At 35.3% G+C, this 16536-nt stretch overlaps 1 protein-coding gene and 1 long non-coding RNA gene across 2 annotated transcripts in view; one reads left to right on the top strand and one right to left on the bottom strand.

Moving 5' to 3' along the window:
• Positions 1-6316: 6316 nt before the first annotated feature.
• Positions 6317-16055, bottom strand: LOC128556301 (uncharacterized). Its single transcript, XR_008370552.1, has 3 exons — positions 15925-16055; positions 14425-14479; positions 6317-9922 (listed from the first exon to the last, which is right to left on the bottom strand). It is a non-coding gene; the product is annotated as an uncharacterized LOC128556301 (long non-coding RNA).
• LOC123551459 (EEF1A lysine methyltransferase 1-like) overlaps positions 16042-16536 on the top strand; it is a 37542-nt gene continuing 37047 nt past the window's right edge. Inside the window, exon 1 of the mRNA XM_045340413.1 lies at positions 16042-16176. The gene's annotated coding sequence lies outside the window, so the exon portion shown is untranslated. The remainder of the gene's footprint in view (positions 16177-16536) is intronic.

A 16536-nucleotide genomic window follows, 5' to 3' on the forward strand; every position in this document is an offset into this window, starting at 1 on the left:
CGAGCACTTAGAATCGCATGTGTATGCCGGGTAAAGACTGAATATGAGATGTAAATTTTTTATTTATGATTTAAATGAATTTTTTTTACACCAAACGGTAATAGATAGTATCATAAAATTTCAGGCGAAATTTGGGTTGATTTGAAGACCGAAAAAGGTATTTACTTGAATTAAATCACTGCAGCAGTAAGAATCTCATATTCGTGTAAAACATGCGCAGCAAAGACCGAATATGAGATAATATATTTTTTTATTTATGAATTAAATATATTTTGTTTATATCAAACTGTCATATATATTAACATAATATTTCAGGCGAAATTTAGGTTGATTTGAAGTCAAAATATATAATGAAATACTGTAAATGCAGTAAAAATATTTCATTAAAAAAAATCACTTCTTTGGTTTGTTTACATGACTGACCAGTCGCACAGACGCTACCTTATTCCCAGGTATACACTAACCTCATTCCCAGTAAGTTCCCTGTACTTTTATGAGTTGGTGGTCTCTGACAACTAGTGAAAAACTTCATTAAATTAGTAAATTACATGTTATCACAGAAATGACACAAAGTTGGACAACAAAATCCACATGTATGTATAGAATAAATAAAATACATGATATCAAAATTGGATAAAAATTCCAAATCATAACTAAAATGGCACAAGGTTGGAATGGCAAATGACAATACAGTATCATAATGCTGACAAAATATGTAAAAAGCACCTTAAACCGAAAGGCTAACATTCCTGAATATACCCTACATTATATGTTTTAAATATTCAAGAAAGCTAAGAAACTGCGAGCCAGTTGACCCAACCCTAACTTTACCCTCATCTTTTCATTTATTTTTATGTTTGTATTTCTTCTGGTATCTTCATTCCCAATAGTTTCATTGCTGCAATTATGTGGTAACAGCGACCTCTTGCAGGACAGGAACAATGGTCAATTGGGAACTGTCGAACAACATGTTCGTCATTTTTTGACCCCTTCACTACAAACGAGTCCATTTTAGGAACAAAAGCAATTTCGATCCTCATCTGCTACCACACGCTCAGCCAGTGCATTTTGACTATTTAAGTGATTGTTTTTCTTAAATATTTCAGACTTTTCGGGAAGCTCTTTTGTTTACCGATCAATTAGAAATTTGTCCTTTAATGATCGAGTTGAACAAGTTTGTCTGGAGCACAAACATTTTTGGGGAATTATTCAGTACCTGAATGTGGTCAAAGAACTATAAAATACATTTATTTTATAGCTCTTTGATCTGGTGCAGCATATTGAATTTCATGTTTTAGTGTTCATTCACTGTCTCCACAGAAAGCCCATGATAAATCCCTTAAATAATTTCCATGTAAGTAAAGAAAGCACAGAACTAGTTGGTCAAGTGCCCAACAATCTTTAAGTCTGTCATTCACACTTTCACTAACATTATTAGTTATTCCAGAACATGGGTTGTAAATTTGTTTTTTTTCTAAAAAATTTGTTGGTGTTTCTCATTTACTTTTTCCTCAAAGACTGTTTTAGTTTCAGAATGCAGTAATTCCCGAATAATACAATGTATTATGTTGGTCATAAACATTGACGTCATCAGACTAGCCTCCATGCTTCCCTACCCAAATTTTTACATCACTTAAGATATGGTTCCAACATATGACCACATCTAAATTTGGAAGCTTGATTTAAAGGTATTGGCAATTCTCTTTTCTCTGTCAACAACAACTGTTAATGTTTTATCTGATAATGTTGGATTTTTTTTTCTTGAGTTCAATAGTAAAGTTTTCATGACAAGATTGGAATTTCCCTTCATGAATCATATATGCAACAGGAGTCACTGGTTTTTCTTTAAACATTGGATGTTGAGTTGAAGTAACTGATAAGAAAAGTCTTCAAGATTTCTTTCACTTATAACAAATTATTGACTTCTGAAAAAATCTTTATTTACATTTACGGATTACCTCTAAATCAGGAATTGCTTTTGTGTATATTATATAACCATCCAACTGATCCTCTAGCAAATGCAAACCGTATAAGGCATCATGAGTTAATTTTTTGTCTTTTCTAATTTGTTTGGCAAAATTCTTAATTTGATCCTCGTTTCGCAGAATACCTACACCTTTCATTTCATTATTTGATTTTTTTCACTGCACAGGTTTTTGCTTATTCTGTTGGTTTTTTCATCTAAGCATCTTGCTTTAATTTATTTTATCAATGATGGCGTTGTTCTCTTATATGGACGGTTATTTTTTGTTCTATTTTTGCAAATGACGGAGCTAAACCATATGCATGTCTCTAACTATCTCGATCATAGCTGTTTCCTTTTTTAGCTAAACCTTGATGGATATTTTGACCGTTTTCGTTTGTTCAGCTAACATCTACATTTGTAAATTAATATACTAGTTGTATACGTCAGAATTGATGTCAGTTCTATGACGGTGTACAAGAATAAGAAAGGTACGAAGAGAAATTAGCTGATAGAAAAAAGTTTGAAGTAGAACGGTCCAAGGGAGTATGGTACTGAGTAAAAGATAGAAGAAAAAAATAAAAGTGTTAGCAAGGGAACTAGTACCCAGCTACTTTTCACACCATCAGAACATGACCAGTTCGACATACGTGGTGGTACCAGGGTGCGGAGCCCCGTCGACATAGCTCAAGTCCCTCGCTTCGAGCTAATATATAGTAGCTGCGTCAGAGTCCCTTAGAATGTCAGATTGGATAGCCCACTTTTAAACGCGTACGGTGCCAAAGAGCGGGTCTCAGCAACTGTTGCTGGCAGAGAGTACCTTAGCGAGATACTCCTAAGAAAGAAGCTGAACTTGCAGCAGTCAGTTGATGCGCGAAATGGTAGAGGATCTAGGCAAGACCTTCGCCGGCGTCAGGCAGTCTTCATGGTCTATTGCTACAAGATGGTGCACTATCTTGCAGAGCATAGTATCTTGGTGTTTAAAGCGACGTGAATCCAGAGTCTCCCACTTGAACTACTCCAACATATTGGAAACACTGCTGTTGTTATGATACCGATTTTTTGCAAAGCAAGCTGCTCTCCATTGTACCATCTCTATTTTGTTTGTCATTAATTTCTGTCGAGCAGTATTCAGGTTGACACGTACTAGACTGGTGCAGGCATGTGTCTCTGTTTCCTGCAGGTTACGTCGTACGAAGACAAGCATGTTTGTAGCCTTTTCTGGATACCCTGTCAACGTGAGCTTTACATGAAAGGTCAGACTGTATATCTATGTATATCTACATCGAGATATCTTGATGTCCGCAGTGCCAGAATCTGTACTGTGCCTGTAATGGTTATCTCGACCGCGTCACTTTCATGACGTTGCATTTCTGGCGGCGGAAGTCCATGCCTAATGTCGACTCTCACTTGACCAGTGCGTCCAGATCTTCTTGTAAAAGTTATTGATCATGTTCAGTCGTGATCTGTCGGTATAGGATCCAGTCAAACAGCGAGGTCGTTGATGAGGAACAGGAGAGGACCTAGGATCGATCTCTGGGGGATACCACTGATGACTGAAGCCTTATCTGAACAATGACCGTCAAGTAATACTCTCTTGGTCCTGTCATGTAGGAAGGAGAGAGTTTCGTTTATGTGTTTGACCTCTAATCAGTCGTTGGTATGGGACTCGGTCAAAAGCCTTGCTGAAGTCAAGGATTATCCTATCCGTTTGCATACGCTTGTCCAGTGATGAGGCCAACTAGTGAACAAGTGTTAGAATCTGGGTTTCACATCTCCTCTTTGCTCTACATCCATCCTGGCAATCATTGAGGATATTGTACTTGTCAAGGTGCTTCAGTGTCTGACTTACAATGATGTGCTCAAGTAGTTTGCAGCACAGACTAGTAAGCGAAAAAGGTCTGCAGTTGGCTGGATCCTATCTGGACCCCTTCTTGTAAATTGCTGTGACATTTGCTTATCTCCAATCCTCCGGAACCATGCCTTCATCGAGGGAATGCTGGAATATCATGGTGAGGATTGGTGCTAAGTGATCGGCACATTCGTGCAGATATATGACACCAGGACCTGAAGCTTTCCTTTGGGTTGATGTTCTTCAGTAGTTTCAGAATGCCGTCCTCATTGATCTGAGTATTGTCCATATCCAGCAAGGGTGTTCCACTTGGACTGGGGATGTCGCCTCCAGTTTCGTGCCCTTGGTCTACTTCCTGTCGAGGCTGCACTACACAAGAAAAAATTGAATATGTTTACTAGTATAGTATTTGCCAAATGTCCGAAGATTCTTTTGAAAAAAGTATTAAAGCAAGTCGTCAGCTCATCGTAAATCAGCAGAAAGTAACAGTCGGTTCGTTTCAAGAACTTTCTTCTTAGTTCTACTTGAAAAACACATGAATGGCGATGATATTTTATTTGAGTATTTTTCGCATGAATGGTATGACCACCTGTTTACATTGTTGGCATGGCGGATGAAAATCATTTAATGAAATTCAATACAAACGAAGCGTAGCAAATATACTAACATACTCTAAATGCACTTAAAAGGTCGACTTTCGAAAATATCATCTCTTAGGTTGATCACTCTGAAAGGACAAAACATTTCCTTATTCAAGGGCATTCGCGGTTATCTGATTCCAAGCAAGTACTATTTTGAATTGGTGTTCTCAAAGCACATACATGTATGCCAAAATAGACTTTTCTCGTGGGGATTTCTCTCCAAATCCCAAATTTTGAACCAGGTCAGACCCTGTTACTGTTTATCCATAGGCTTACATTATACGAATGCTCCAAAAAATTTCCTGAAAATTGAGAAAGTATTCAATGAAATAATATGGCAGTACCAAACAATTATCTAATTATATGGGCGTAACCAAAACCTTTCTACAATTCTCCTCCGCTTTAATGAATGAAACTAAGTGTTGAAATACCGCCGAGGATAAAGCTTTCTTAAATGGCAATAACAAGTAAATTATACAGCTAGACACTACTAGTGCAATATTCCGCAACATTCCAGATTTAAAGAAAACATCGTATTACTTGGTTTTGACAACATTTTCCATGATAGCAAACAACACCTTTTTACAAATCAGTAAATTTCTCATTGATTTTTACTGGTTTCACTACTTATGTCACCTTTCAAAAACGTCACCTGACCGACCAAGTGCTATTATGGCTCGCATGATTCTTAGTTTGTGAAGAAATTCAGAAATGGATATGGTAAGATTGATTTGCACGGTAGCCACTGGTTTCCTGTGCTATTGGTTCCAAATTACATTGACGGGTTATGCAGGAAACTATCTTGTTTGGTAGATCGGTTTCTATTGGGCACTTTTCAAGAAGCAAATTACTTTTTATGCTTCATTGTGTCGACACGAACAAATATGCATTATATCAACCTTTCGTGTTTTCGTTACTTCGGCATTTCGCCTCGCCGACAGGAACACACGAAATGGCAGAAATCAGCCACCATAGCATACACATACGAAATCACCACTTGTGCAGCTTAAAGGCACTCGCTACAGTTTTTCCGGACGGGTCTATATTTACCCCAACACCGTGCCAATTTGGGTGTGTTTCTTCTCGATGAAGCTCACTGCAGAGTTGGAGCAGTCTTCTGCGCATGCTCGGAAGTGATTATCTAATGTCGCATACGGCAAAAATTCGCAAATCATTGTATGTTCGCATGCATTTAATGTATAATATGTATAATATACTGACTAAAGTTTAGGGTAAGTATCACCATGGTTACAAAATATATACATTTAAAGTACTTTTAGTTCAAACTGCTTCAATCCGACATATACTGGAGTCTGTAATTTATACCGGCGCTCCAACTCTGCGTCACAGCTGTTTCTAATTCCGTACCGTACCCATACCGTACCGAAGTCATTTGCTCAAACACTGAAAGAGTATTTCGTACCAACCTGCGCTGTATAAATGCCCGCCACACCCCACCTCGTAATTTGATTTAATCGAAATCTAATATGGTGACCTATCAATTTTCTTTCTGTTTTAGATTAGGTAGACATAACCAAAGGTATGTGCAGAGTTTGATTAAATTCTATTATGTGAAACTCGATAAAATAGCAGAAGTACCAACTTAAAATTGACAAAGATATGCAAAAATAGCCCTTGGGTCTGTTGAACAAGTATTACTTTCTTTACAAAATCATTTTATTTTGATTTCTCTGAGCATGTTTCAAATAGATATATTATTTTCGGTTATAAAAATGCTTAGATATCAAATTTATGCTGATTATTGTACTTTACTGAAATATATTTTAGGATTATAGAAATTTTGAAAAGTGTTAAAAATAGCACCATATCTAGGGGCAAATTAAATTGAAACAAAGCTGGTGACCTAGTATTTTTATTTCATTTTTCAAATACAAAACATTTCACCAAAATCTATTATTGAGAAAAAAAATACGAAACTGTAGCGAGCGTCCTAATACCACAGCATGAAATGTAAAACCAATATATATACAGATGCAAGTACCATGTATACAGTAGAAAAAGTATTATAAATTTAAGTTAAAAGCACAGCATATGTAGTTTAAAGCATCGCAAATAAAGTCAAAAGCAAAGCATATAAAGTGAAAATCACCGTATATGCAGATAAGAGCATCCCGTGTACAGTTAAATCCGCATATAGTTAAAAGTACAGTATACATAATTAAATACACAACATATGCAGATAAAGGCGACGCATATAAAGTTGAAAACACCACATAAACAGTTGAAACGATCGCATACAATGTTAAATATACCGCACAATCAGATAAAAGCATTGCATATACATCTGAAGGGACCGCATATAAAGTTAAAAACACCGCAAATACTGATGAAAGCACCCCATATACAGTGTTAAGCGCATCATATACATGTATAAGCACTGCACATACAAGTAGAGGCACTTCATATACTAATATATGTACAGCATAAAGTGCTATTTCAACATCAGAAGACAGATATGACTTTCCATACATTTCATATACCGGTAAATGTACAGCATAAAGTGCTATATCAACATCGGAATCCATATACATAAGTCATAACAATATGATCATATAGTTCATGAAGTAAATTATAAAGTTTGAAAATGTCAGGAAGTCTATAATTGGTGAATGCTTTTAAAAGCTAATATCTATATTTTTGTCAGAATAATTTGTATGTTTGATATATTGATAACGTAACCCATTAAGCACAGATAGTGCTTGACTCCCTTTTCATGCTACTATTGCTATAATTATTGTTGAATTATTGTTAATAATAGGATTTGGGTCATTTGTGGCTGATTTGTGTTAATTATGTTAATAGCTGGATCCCAGCATCACACATTATGCCATATACAATAGTTAAAGGGAACCAGATATTTGTTAGAGCAAGTACTCGTTGTAAAACCATATGTATAAATTTGGACCAATCAGAAACAAGTTCTATAAATAGCACGTCTGCTAGGGTATAAATAGGCAGAGGGATAACAGAGAGTTCATTCGGTATCCAGCGGTCGAAGAAGACACATCGAGGATTCAATTAATAATTTATCCCAGTACCCTGTCAGGGCGGATAAATCATTAAAAAAGAAGACGTTTGAAGTTGATAGACTAAAGAAGAGTTGCAGAATTTCAACAAGGTTTCGAGCTATAGGGCCAGCACATAGGAGTTTTACCTTTATGGTAGTTGAATGCTATAGACTATAGCAAATATAGGCTGAGCATCGGAAAGCTGAGACAGAGACCCAGAGTTGTGTAATCTACTGAGAGTAGGAGAGTTCCAGCCTATAGACGGTTCAGCGTTATTGGCGAAGTACAGCCAAGGCATCGGGGATATACCTATATGGTAGTTGAATGCTACATATGATAGCATATAGGCGCTGAGCATTCCAGGAGTCAAGGCATTCATATAGAGTTATAAACTTCAATTAAGAGCATCTATGTGATAGGACTCGTATGTTGTTGATTCAAAGACATTATCTGACGGGAACTTCAACAAAAAGACCAGTCAAGTATAGAGTCTCCAGCCTCCAGAGTTTGAGCTTTTTATTATTAATTGAAGATTGTTGGTTTGAAACATTTAGTGATTTGCCTGATCCCTGAAATTATTAAGCTGCTAATAGAAACCATTTACGAATCATTGGTACACGAATCATTTAGGCAAGGTAACCAGAGGAAAATTCTATATAGGAGATATTTGGTCTCTACGTTTTAACAAAGGACATTCTACATCGTTTGTCAGCTAGTCTAAGACATAGTCACCTTAGCGATTGGACCCAAATCATTGTTCAAGATACTAAAGGCGTAGGCACTTCCCTGGGTCATATAACTCGTATCTTGGCAATTTTAAAGATTTAATGTGATTCTATTTTTAAATTGGTAAGGAAAAATAAATAAAAATGTAATGAAATTTTCTATCATATTAAAGGGAGGTAATTAGTAAACAAATGAAATGCATGAAACTTATATGATACAAATATAACAATTACACACCAGAAAAAAAGTTAATTCTACTGTTGATACAGTGGTGCACTACGTATCAACTTAATGTGTTGCTGCATTTAGATATAAATTATATATACCATTAACTTACAACTCGTGCCTGGGTTTGCATTCTACAAGCGTATACACTTGATTACTGCTTTTTATATCTATCAGTACCAATCATCTTACATAAAACATAATTTTACTTTTTTTTTGAAATAGTGGGAAAACTGATATAGACACATGTACATGTATTGTACTTTATCATATAAAAGGGAAATAATCTCATATATATATAAAAAGAAAGTTAACTCAGGTGCCCGTGACCTTGACCTTAGCACATGACACAATGTCTTGTAATGGTGAATATTTACGCAAAGTTATTTGAATATACACCAATGCGTAAAAAAGTTACAGACCAGACAAAATAAAATGCTTTCCAAAGGTGATCTTGACCTTGGCCAGGGGTCTGGATCTGGCGCATGACAAATCAACTCATTATACCTTTGTGTCAAGAAATTTCAAAATCCATTAATGAATGGCAGAGTTGTGGACCGAACACGAAACAGACCATGTTAACATTTGACGTCTAAGTGCGACATTGACCTTGAAACTAGGGGTCTGGGTCTTGCGCAAGGTACGTTGTTTCATTATGGGGAACACTTGTGCCAAGTAATTACAATATCCCTTTATGAATGGCAGAGTTATGGACCGGGCACGAAATATACCCTGTTAACCTTTGACCTCTAAGTGTGACCTTGGCCTTGAAGCTGGGGGTCTGAGTCTTGCGCAACCACGTCGTCTCATTATGGGAAACATTTATGCATTCCTTTATTGATGGCAGAGTTATGGACCGGACACGAAGTGTGACGGACGGACGGAATGACGGAAGGACGCAGCAAATTTCTATATCCCCCTTTTATTATTCGAAAAAGGCAGGGGACAAAAAATCGTACATACTTCTCGGTACAAAGACATGAAAGATATATATCATTAAGATGTGACTACAGAAAGATACATCGTCTGCATAAACTTTATATGTAATCGTATTCCGACTGTTATCACCGGGACGCAAAATCGGCATGTACATACACAAGGTTCGGCACCTAAAATAATTTAAGGATCACATTGACAAGTTAAAAATACAAAACAAAATAAGAAAGAAAAGCAAAAAAACCCTAATTCAAACGGAATATTAAGTTCAATAATACAATAATTTTCTGGCATTCGATTATGTGATCAACTGTGCGCTGGCCGACTGAACCATGTTGGCCTATATGATGGATCTATTCGCATAGAAAAGCAAACAGTCATTCATGCAGTTTACTTATACAGTGTCTGAATGCTGGTTCAGTACCAGTCACAATGTTTTTTGATACACCACTTAGTCACCAAGATACCGACACCAACTAACAATGCAGCACCTGCTAGAGCAACGAGGTAAGTCCACCAGGGTATATCCTCGCTGCCTCCTCTTCCAGTTCTGTAAGGAAAAATACAAACGATGTATTCATGTGTCCTCAATGCACACTGATTGGGTCTTTATTTAATATTGTGTATTGAAAAAGAGTAAACGGAAAATGTAGTACTAGTATACCATATGAATAAACAATAAATATCAACTAGCAATACACGTAGTATAAGATCTGTCTGATGGATGATCCGGAAATACGAACGGCTCAAAATCGAGTTTAGATTTCAATTACTCAAGCATACTAAGGGCGCGTTCGGCATACTTACTCGAGCTAACCCGAGTCACCCTGGGTATAACTCGAGTATCGTGTAACCCGGACGATAGTAGTTGTGTCACCCGAATTCTACCCACCTCCTGAAGCTGGGAAAGTCGGGTGATCGTATCCGAATGCATTAACACTTTAAACAAGGCGTCTTTGGTACACTTGTAAAAGTTTGGGTGCAGTTACTATCAAGCCTTTATCTCAATAACCAGAGATGATATTGAATTGAAACTTCAGACAAGTCTTTGCGCTCATCAGACCTACCAAAATAATCAAGTTAGATAACTCCTGATCGAATCTTATGTAAATTATGGATCTCGTTTATAGACATATTGCTTTGAAACCTATTTTTACTTTTTAAGGTCATTACCTAACCGCAGATGATCAAGTCCCATTACTCTTATATGTATTTTGACAAAATTATATCCCTTTTGGACTAAAATGCAATTTAAAGTTTTACATGCAAGTTAGTATATCCAAACTAATGCAGATGTTTGGTTAAAACTTCACACATTTCTTCGGGTCTGTAAAATAAGGTTATATCAACATATCACAAGCCTCATAACTCTTATTCGAGTCAGACCCCTTTTTAGAGTTAAATTTTTGCATGCAAGTTTTTTTCTTAAACTAATGTAGATACTGGATTGAAACTTCACACATGTCTTCCATGTTGTAAAGGACATGTCATCAACTTCCATAACTCTTACTTGAACTTTGACCAAGTTATGCCCCACTGTTTAAACTTAGAAAAAGCTGGTTAAAGTTTTGCATGCAAGGTATTATCTCGGCAACTAATGCAGATATTGGATTGAAACTTCCATACATGTCTCCAGTGATGTTAAGGAAGTCAAAGCATCAATTCCCATAACCTTAATTTTGGACAAGTTATGCCCTCTTTCTTGTGCATAGATATTGTTCTATTTGCTTGCAAGTTGATATCTCCAAAACTAATGGGAGCATTTGGTTAACATTTCTCACATGTCTTCAGGGTTGTAAAGCCATATAAAAGCATCAAGTTTCATAACACTTACTTTAATTTTGGCAAAGTTATGTCCCTTTTTGTAGTAAGAAAATGACGGTTAAAATTTTACCATCAAGTTGCTCTTGTCTAAGGGCGGTACTAAGTTGTACACTTCTTATGTCTATTCAGGGCGAGATCATAGAATCAAGTCAAATAATCCTTGAATCATTATTTCAGTTCTAGAATCGAAAGTCATTCATATCGACAGTTGCCTTCAAATAGTGGAGCGAGTTGTCATTGTTCTTTTAAAACCTTTTACTTTCTTCTAAATGTAGAGTAACTTTGAAATGCTCATTTTGGTATTCATGCCCCCATCTGTAAAAACTGCTGAATAGGACAGTGGTTGAGAAATCTGCTTCTTACAGTAAATCCTTGTCAAGCATATTTCGAGGGTTCTCGATCTGACTTTTTAAGCTTGTAAGTTTTCTTTCTAGGTTCACACGGGACAGCTTTTAGAAAAACATCTAGTCTTTAGAGCACAGAATGAGTGATAAGGACAAATAATCCACAAAAGAAGCCACACATTGATGTTGAAGTTATAAGTAAAATATTCTACCTCCCTACTTGCCGACAAACCTTCTTTCAGTCAGAACAATAAAAAAACGAAATAATTATACCAAACACCCTTTTTATTTGAAGTGGTTCGGGGTAGTAGAGTCATGTGTAGACATAAGAGGATTAATATAAGTTGTAGCTCTTGCTTCAGAAATAATTTAAAGTATAAATTAACATATAATAGAAATTTCTAGTCTATTAAACAATATGGGCTGAACATTTTTTTCAAGTGTTACTTGATCCTAGAATCTGAAAAGTCGATTGATAATAATCCAGTCTGATTTTTCACCCTGACAGAGGTCGTACCAGTTTATCTCTAACAGATTGTCTGTCCTCATAATGGCCATCAAACATATCTATATTAGGTTCTTCACAAAAATCGCTTATTGTATTGTCATTGAAAATGCTAACATTATGTAAGATACACACAGCGGCAATGAAAACAATTAACAGCACTATATCACCACTAATTCAACATAATTTCTGATACGATCGAGGGATACTGTCTAGTCTGATCAGCAGTTTATTTTGGAAAATTAAGTTATTATGTGTCAAAAGTAGCAACCATTTCTTATTATTGTTACAGCCCAGAAGCTTTTGAAATGTTAGCATATAGGTAACGTTCTCCATCATTTTCAGTTACTCGATAAAGCGTTCGGACTACAATTGTTACTCGTGTCACTCAGGTGAACTCGGGTGACACTTCAATGAGATTGTTTTTGTTGTGCAGTCAGTATTTTCAATTTTGCCAGTACACAATGTGAATCAATGAAAAGCAGATTCCTACCAGGTTTCGAGGATAGAAAGACACGAAAATGGAGTTCAAGGCTATAATTTGTTTATTGTTTTGAATCACAGTCAAACTTATGCTGATCAGAGACCAGCTACCCCAAAACAGCATTACCGATTAAAACATTTGCAGTCGGTACTTCAACCAGTTGTGCCACACTCCAAATTGATCAATCGTTCTTTTGATTTTTTTCCTCAAAAAATTGGATTGAAAAATTGAAAAGCAAGCGATACTTTTCTCATTTTTGACTTTTTGAGAGGCGGATACATTCTTCTCGGAGCAAGTGGGATGTTCATACTAGTTTTAACTACATGTATATAAATAGCACATTTCCAAATGATACCACATTGTAGCATAAACAGGTTACAGAAATGGTATACTTACATTTAATCTATAAAAATATAAATTTACATATTTCTAAATGTATGAATTTACAGATTTACGTGTATGGAATATGCTAAAATTGAGTCTGTCCTTAAAACACATGCTGAAATTAACTGATTTGGTTACGGTGAGCATAAATAAAGATCATCTGCGAGTTTGAGCCATTTTTATTTGCTGACTGTGACTTTTTGCATTCATAGATAAAATCAAAATCAACAGAAATGACTGAAACTCATGAATACAAATTCATGGAGAACTTCCTTACTGTTAAAATATACCAATTTGTCAAATACAGCAGCAATGATCTCGCACAATTCTGTCTAGTAAAGCTTCACGTTTATAATAATGTTTAAGTCTGACACTTTTGATTTCAAGGAAAGTAACATCACAGATGTGAATGAATAATGCCATTTAATAAAAAAAAATGACAGAATCTTTATGCGACTACATAACATAGTGCCAATTACACAATTAACAACAAGCATTTTAAAGTTGCTAAACTAAGCAAAATTATGTAACAGCAATGATTTCGTTCTTACTGAATGGATCCGACGCGCACAATTCTGTTATGTAAAGCTTCACGTTCATAATAATGTAAACTGACCTGGATACATACAATAGAAACTTCAAACAGCCCTTTTCACCAGAAAAATATTTCTATACATAATTCAAGTTTTAATGTTATGTAATCTTAGGTTGAATATTATAGGTACAGTAAGTCTTTCCTAATAAGTATTTTCATTAAGTTTTTTAACAGAGATCAAGTTCTTAGGTTAGAAGTTTATCTAAAGAAAATGATCATTTCTCTAAATTTATGATAATGTCTAAATACTGGTTCTGCTGAACAGTGTATTTTGAAACACTGAGAAAGGATACTATACTAATTTTAAGTCAAAGTGAACTGCCTGAAAATCTGTTATTGTTAACTCCTGAGGGGATAGTGATAGCACTGCTTAAAGATTTGTTATTGTTAACTCCTGAGGGGATAGTGGTAGCACTGCTTAAAGATCAGTTATTGTTAACTCCTGAGGGGATAGTGATAGCACCAAACCTAGAACAGGAACATATTTTTAACATGTTGAAGTGATTGTGTTACAAATATATTAAATTCTATTTACTGATCATTTTGCACGGGTGAATTATATATTTCTTCCTCAAAGGTGATTTTTTAACAGGTCATTCTTAAGAACTACAATATGGCAAGACCTTAATAAAGTACACCGACAAATAAGCTTTTGGCTCTCCAAAATATTGGCTAATTGGCCTGTGTACAACTTTGACTGTTCTTTCAAGTCAACAAATTTCTTACGTAAATCTGGTATAATGATGATGATGATAATAATAATAATAATAATGATAATGATAATAATAATAATAAGAAGAAGGTTTTTGCAAAAATAGGAAAAAAAAAAACAGTTCCAAAAGCCGAATTTTTACTTGAAATCAAAGTGTAGATGAAATAGGACTGCAAACAGTGAAATATGTTTTATCAAACGTACCGGCTACGGCCACTCCTTCCACCTCGTCCTCCCCCTCTGCTTTCTACCAGGCATCCTGTCACAAATCAACAGAAACACATAGATATATGCTTTATTGGATAACATCGCTTCTCAATAGTAAGTACCACTCTAAAACACATAATAATTTTTATTCCACCTGTCGCCTAAAACATTTTTTTTCATGGACCTTATTGACTTCCCTAAAGCAACAGCCTCTGTACAACAAAGTTCAGCTTTATTCTACGGTATAATTCTGAAAAAGTTGCATGTGTACTAACTTAAACGAAATGCCGTATATGTCATAATTTCATTTATAGAATTTCGTGACGCAAGAGATTCAGAGTAGACATGATTCACGAGTATACACATGTATACAAAATGATGGGTTTATTTTTTAGAAAATTATTGCTATTATTCATTGATTCATGTTTCAAAGTAGATGGAATATTTTGTGAATAGACATTTTATTGCATTGGACATGTTTTATATGGACTCATCTACTCTAAGTGTTAAAGTGATTTCTTAATCACATTGAATATCAGGTACTTGCCTCCTGAATCAAAGAAACATTTAGAACATCTGTACAAATTATAGCATATACTTAAATGTAGGTATTACAGCTTGTCATTTATTTAGAGGTTAAAACACGAAAGAGCCGGGCCGGGAGGTGATATGAATATTAAATATGTGCATGTCATGTTTTATTACTAAAAACCAAGCATTGTAATTCTGCGATAAACAAATGTTTAACGTGCAGACCAGTGACAGACCATCCAAGTCTAACAAACGGTTTACTAACGTCTCCAGCCATGTTGAAGATGACGTTTTATGTGGCCATTGGTTTCACGCGCGCGTGTTCGCGGATTATGATTATGAATTTTCGGTCCGGGCCGATAAGTGATAATCATTGTGTGAAAGCAATAACCTATTGAAATCACATTCATTTTTACTAAATATATAGTAACATACGTATTAAGTCACGATAATAAATACAAACATAATATTAACAGCATAACAGTTGCCCAAACATAATGAAAGTAGAACCAAAAATTGAATAAGAACGCAAAGGTACTTTATAAAGCTGATATCTATAACTTTATCATGACATAAAACCCACATCAGGGGTCCTAACTGACCAATCAGATAGCTGCATTTTCGAGTACCTGCCAGTTTCCACTTGGGTATAACGAAGTATATTTACAATGAAAAACATATAGTGACTTTAGAATTAAAAAGACACTATTTTAGAAATCAAATTAAGATTTTTCACTGCACATGCCCCCAGATGATGCTACAAACAACATAATTTTGAAGTTTTATTGAAATTATATATAAATTTAATACCTTTATTTTAGTTTAAAGTTTGAGATTTTACACAGGGAGTCTACGATAAAATCCGAGTAAAATGTAATCATTACCCAAGTGAAATTAGTATCATGCCGAATGTTTTGGACATGTTAAAATTATGAATTGCAGTGACAGAAACAAATTTACACTAACCTTCAAAAAGTAAAGCTAACGTAGCAATATAAACGACACAAACGGTTCCGTGTGTGGCTACCTTCATACTGTTAACCAATGTTCCGGTGTACCGCAGTGGATTTTGAAATATTTGATAAAGATAACAACGTAAACAGAGGGAATCGATAAACAAGGTCATTTCAAAATGGATAAAGTGAAGTTCAAATAAACGGATTACTGTTGATCCATGATTGCAATATTTTGCTTTCGGGGGCCCTTGACAAAGAAAAGGTTGTCAATTCCAAAGCGGTGCCCTGCTGCTCTCGTTCCGTCTTTATTTATGTTTGTTTGTTATTTCCATGTTTTTATCATTGCATGAAATATTGATAACACCAAACCATACCACATTTTCACAGTTTTTCTAAAAAAATGCATATTTACAGCCTAATATTACCAAACAGCTAAGTGAAAATAAGTTCAAGTTAGGAAAGCTGACTGAGAATTATATCGCCACAGCCATTTTTTGATAAAATTTGGCACGTTGACATATGTTACTGAAAATGCCATAAAACCTAAAAACTGTTGGTATTAAACTAAAACTTTTTACATACATTTAGTTTGTTAGTACATTTAAAATGAATATGGGACATA

The sequence above is a fragment of the Mercenaria mercenaria genome, chromosome 4 (assembly GCF_021730395.1).
Source record: "Mercenaria mercenaria strain notata chromosome 4, MADL_Memer_1, whole genome shotgun sequence".
In the NCBI taxonomy this organism is placed as follows: domain Eukaryota; kingdom Metazoa; phylum Mollusca; class Bivalvia; order Venerida; family Veneridae; genus Mercenaria; species Mercenaria mercenaria.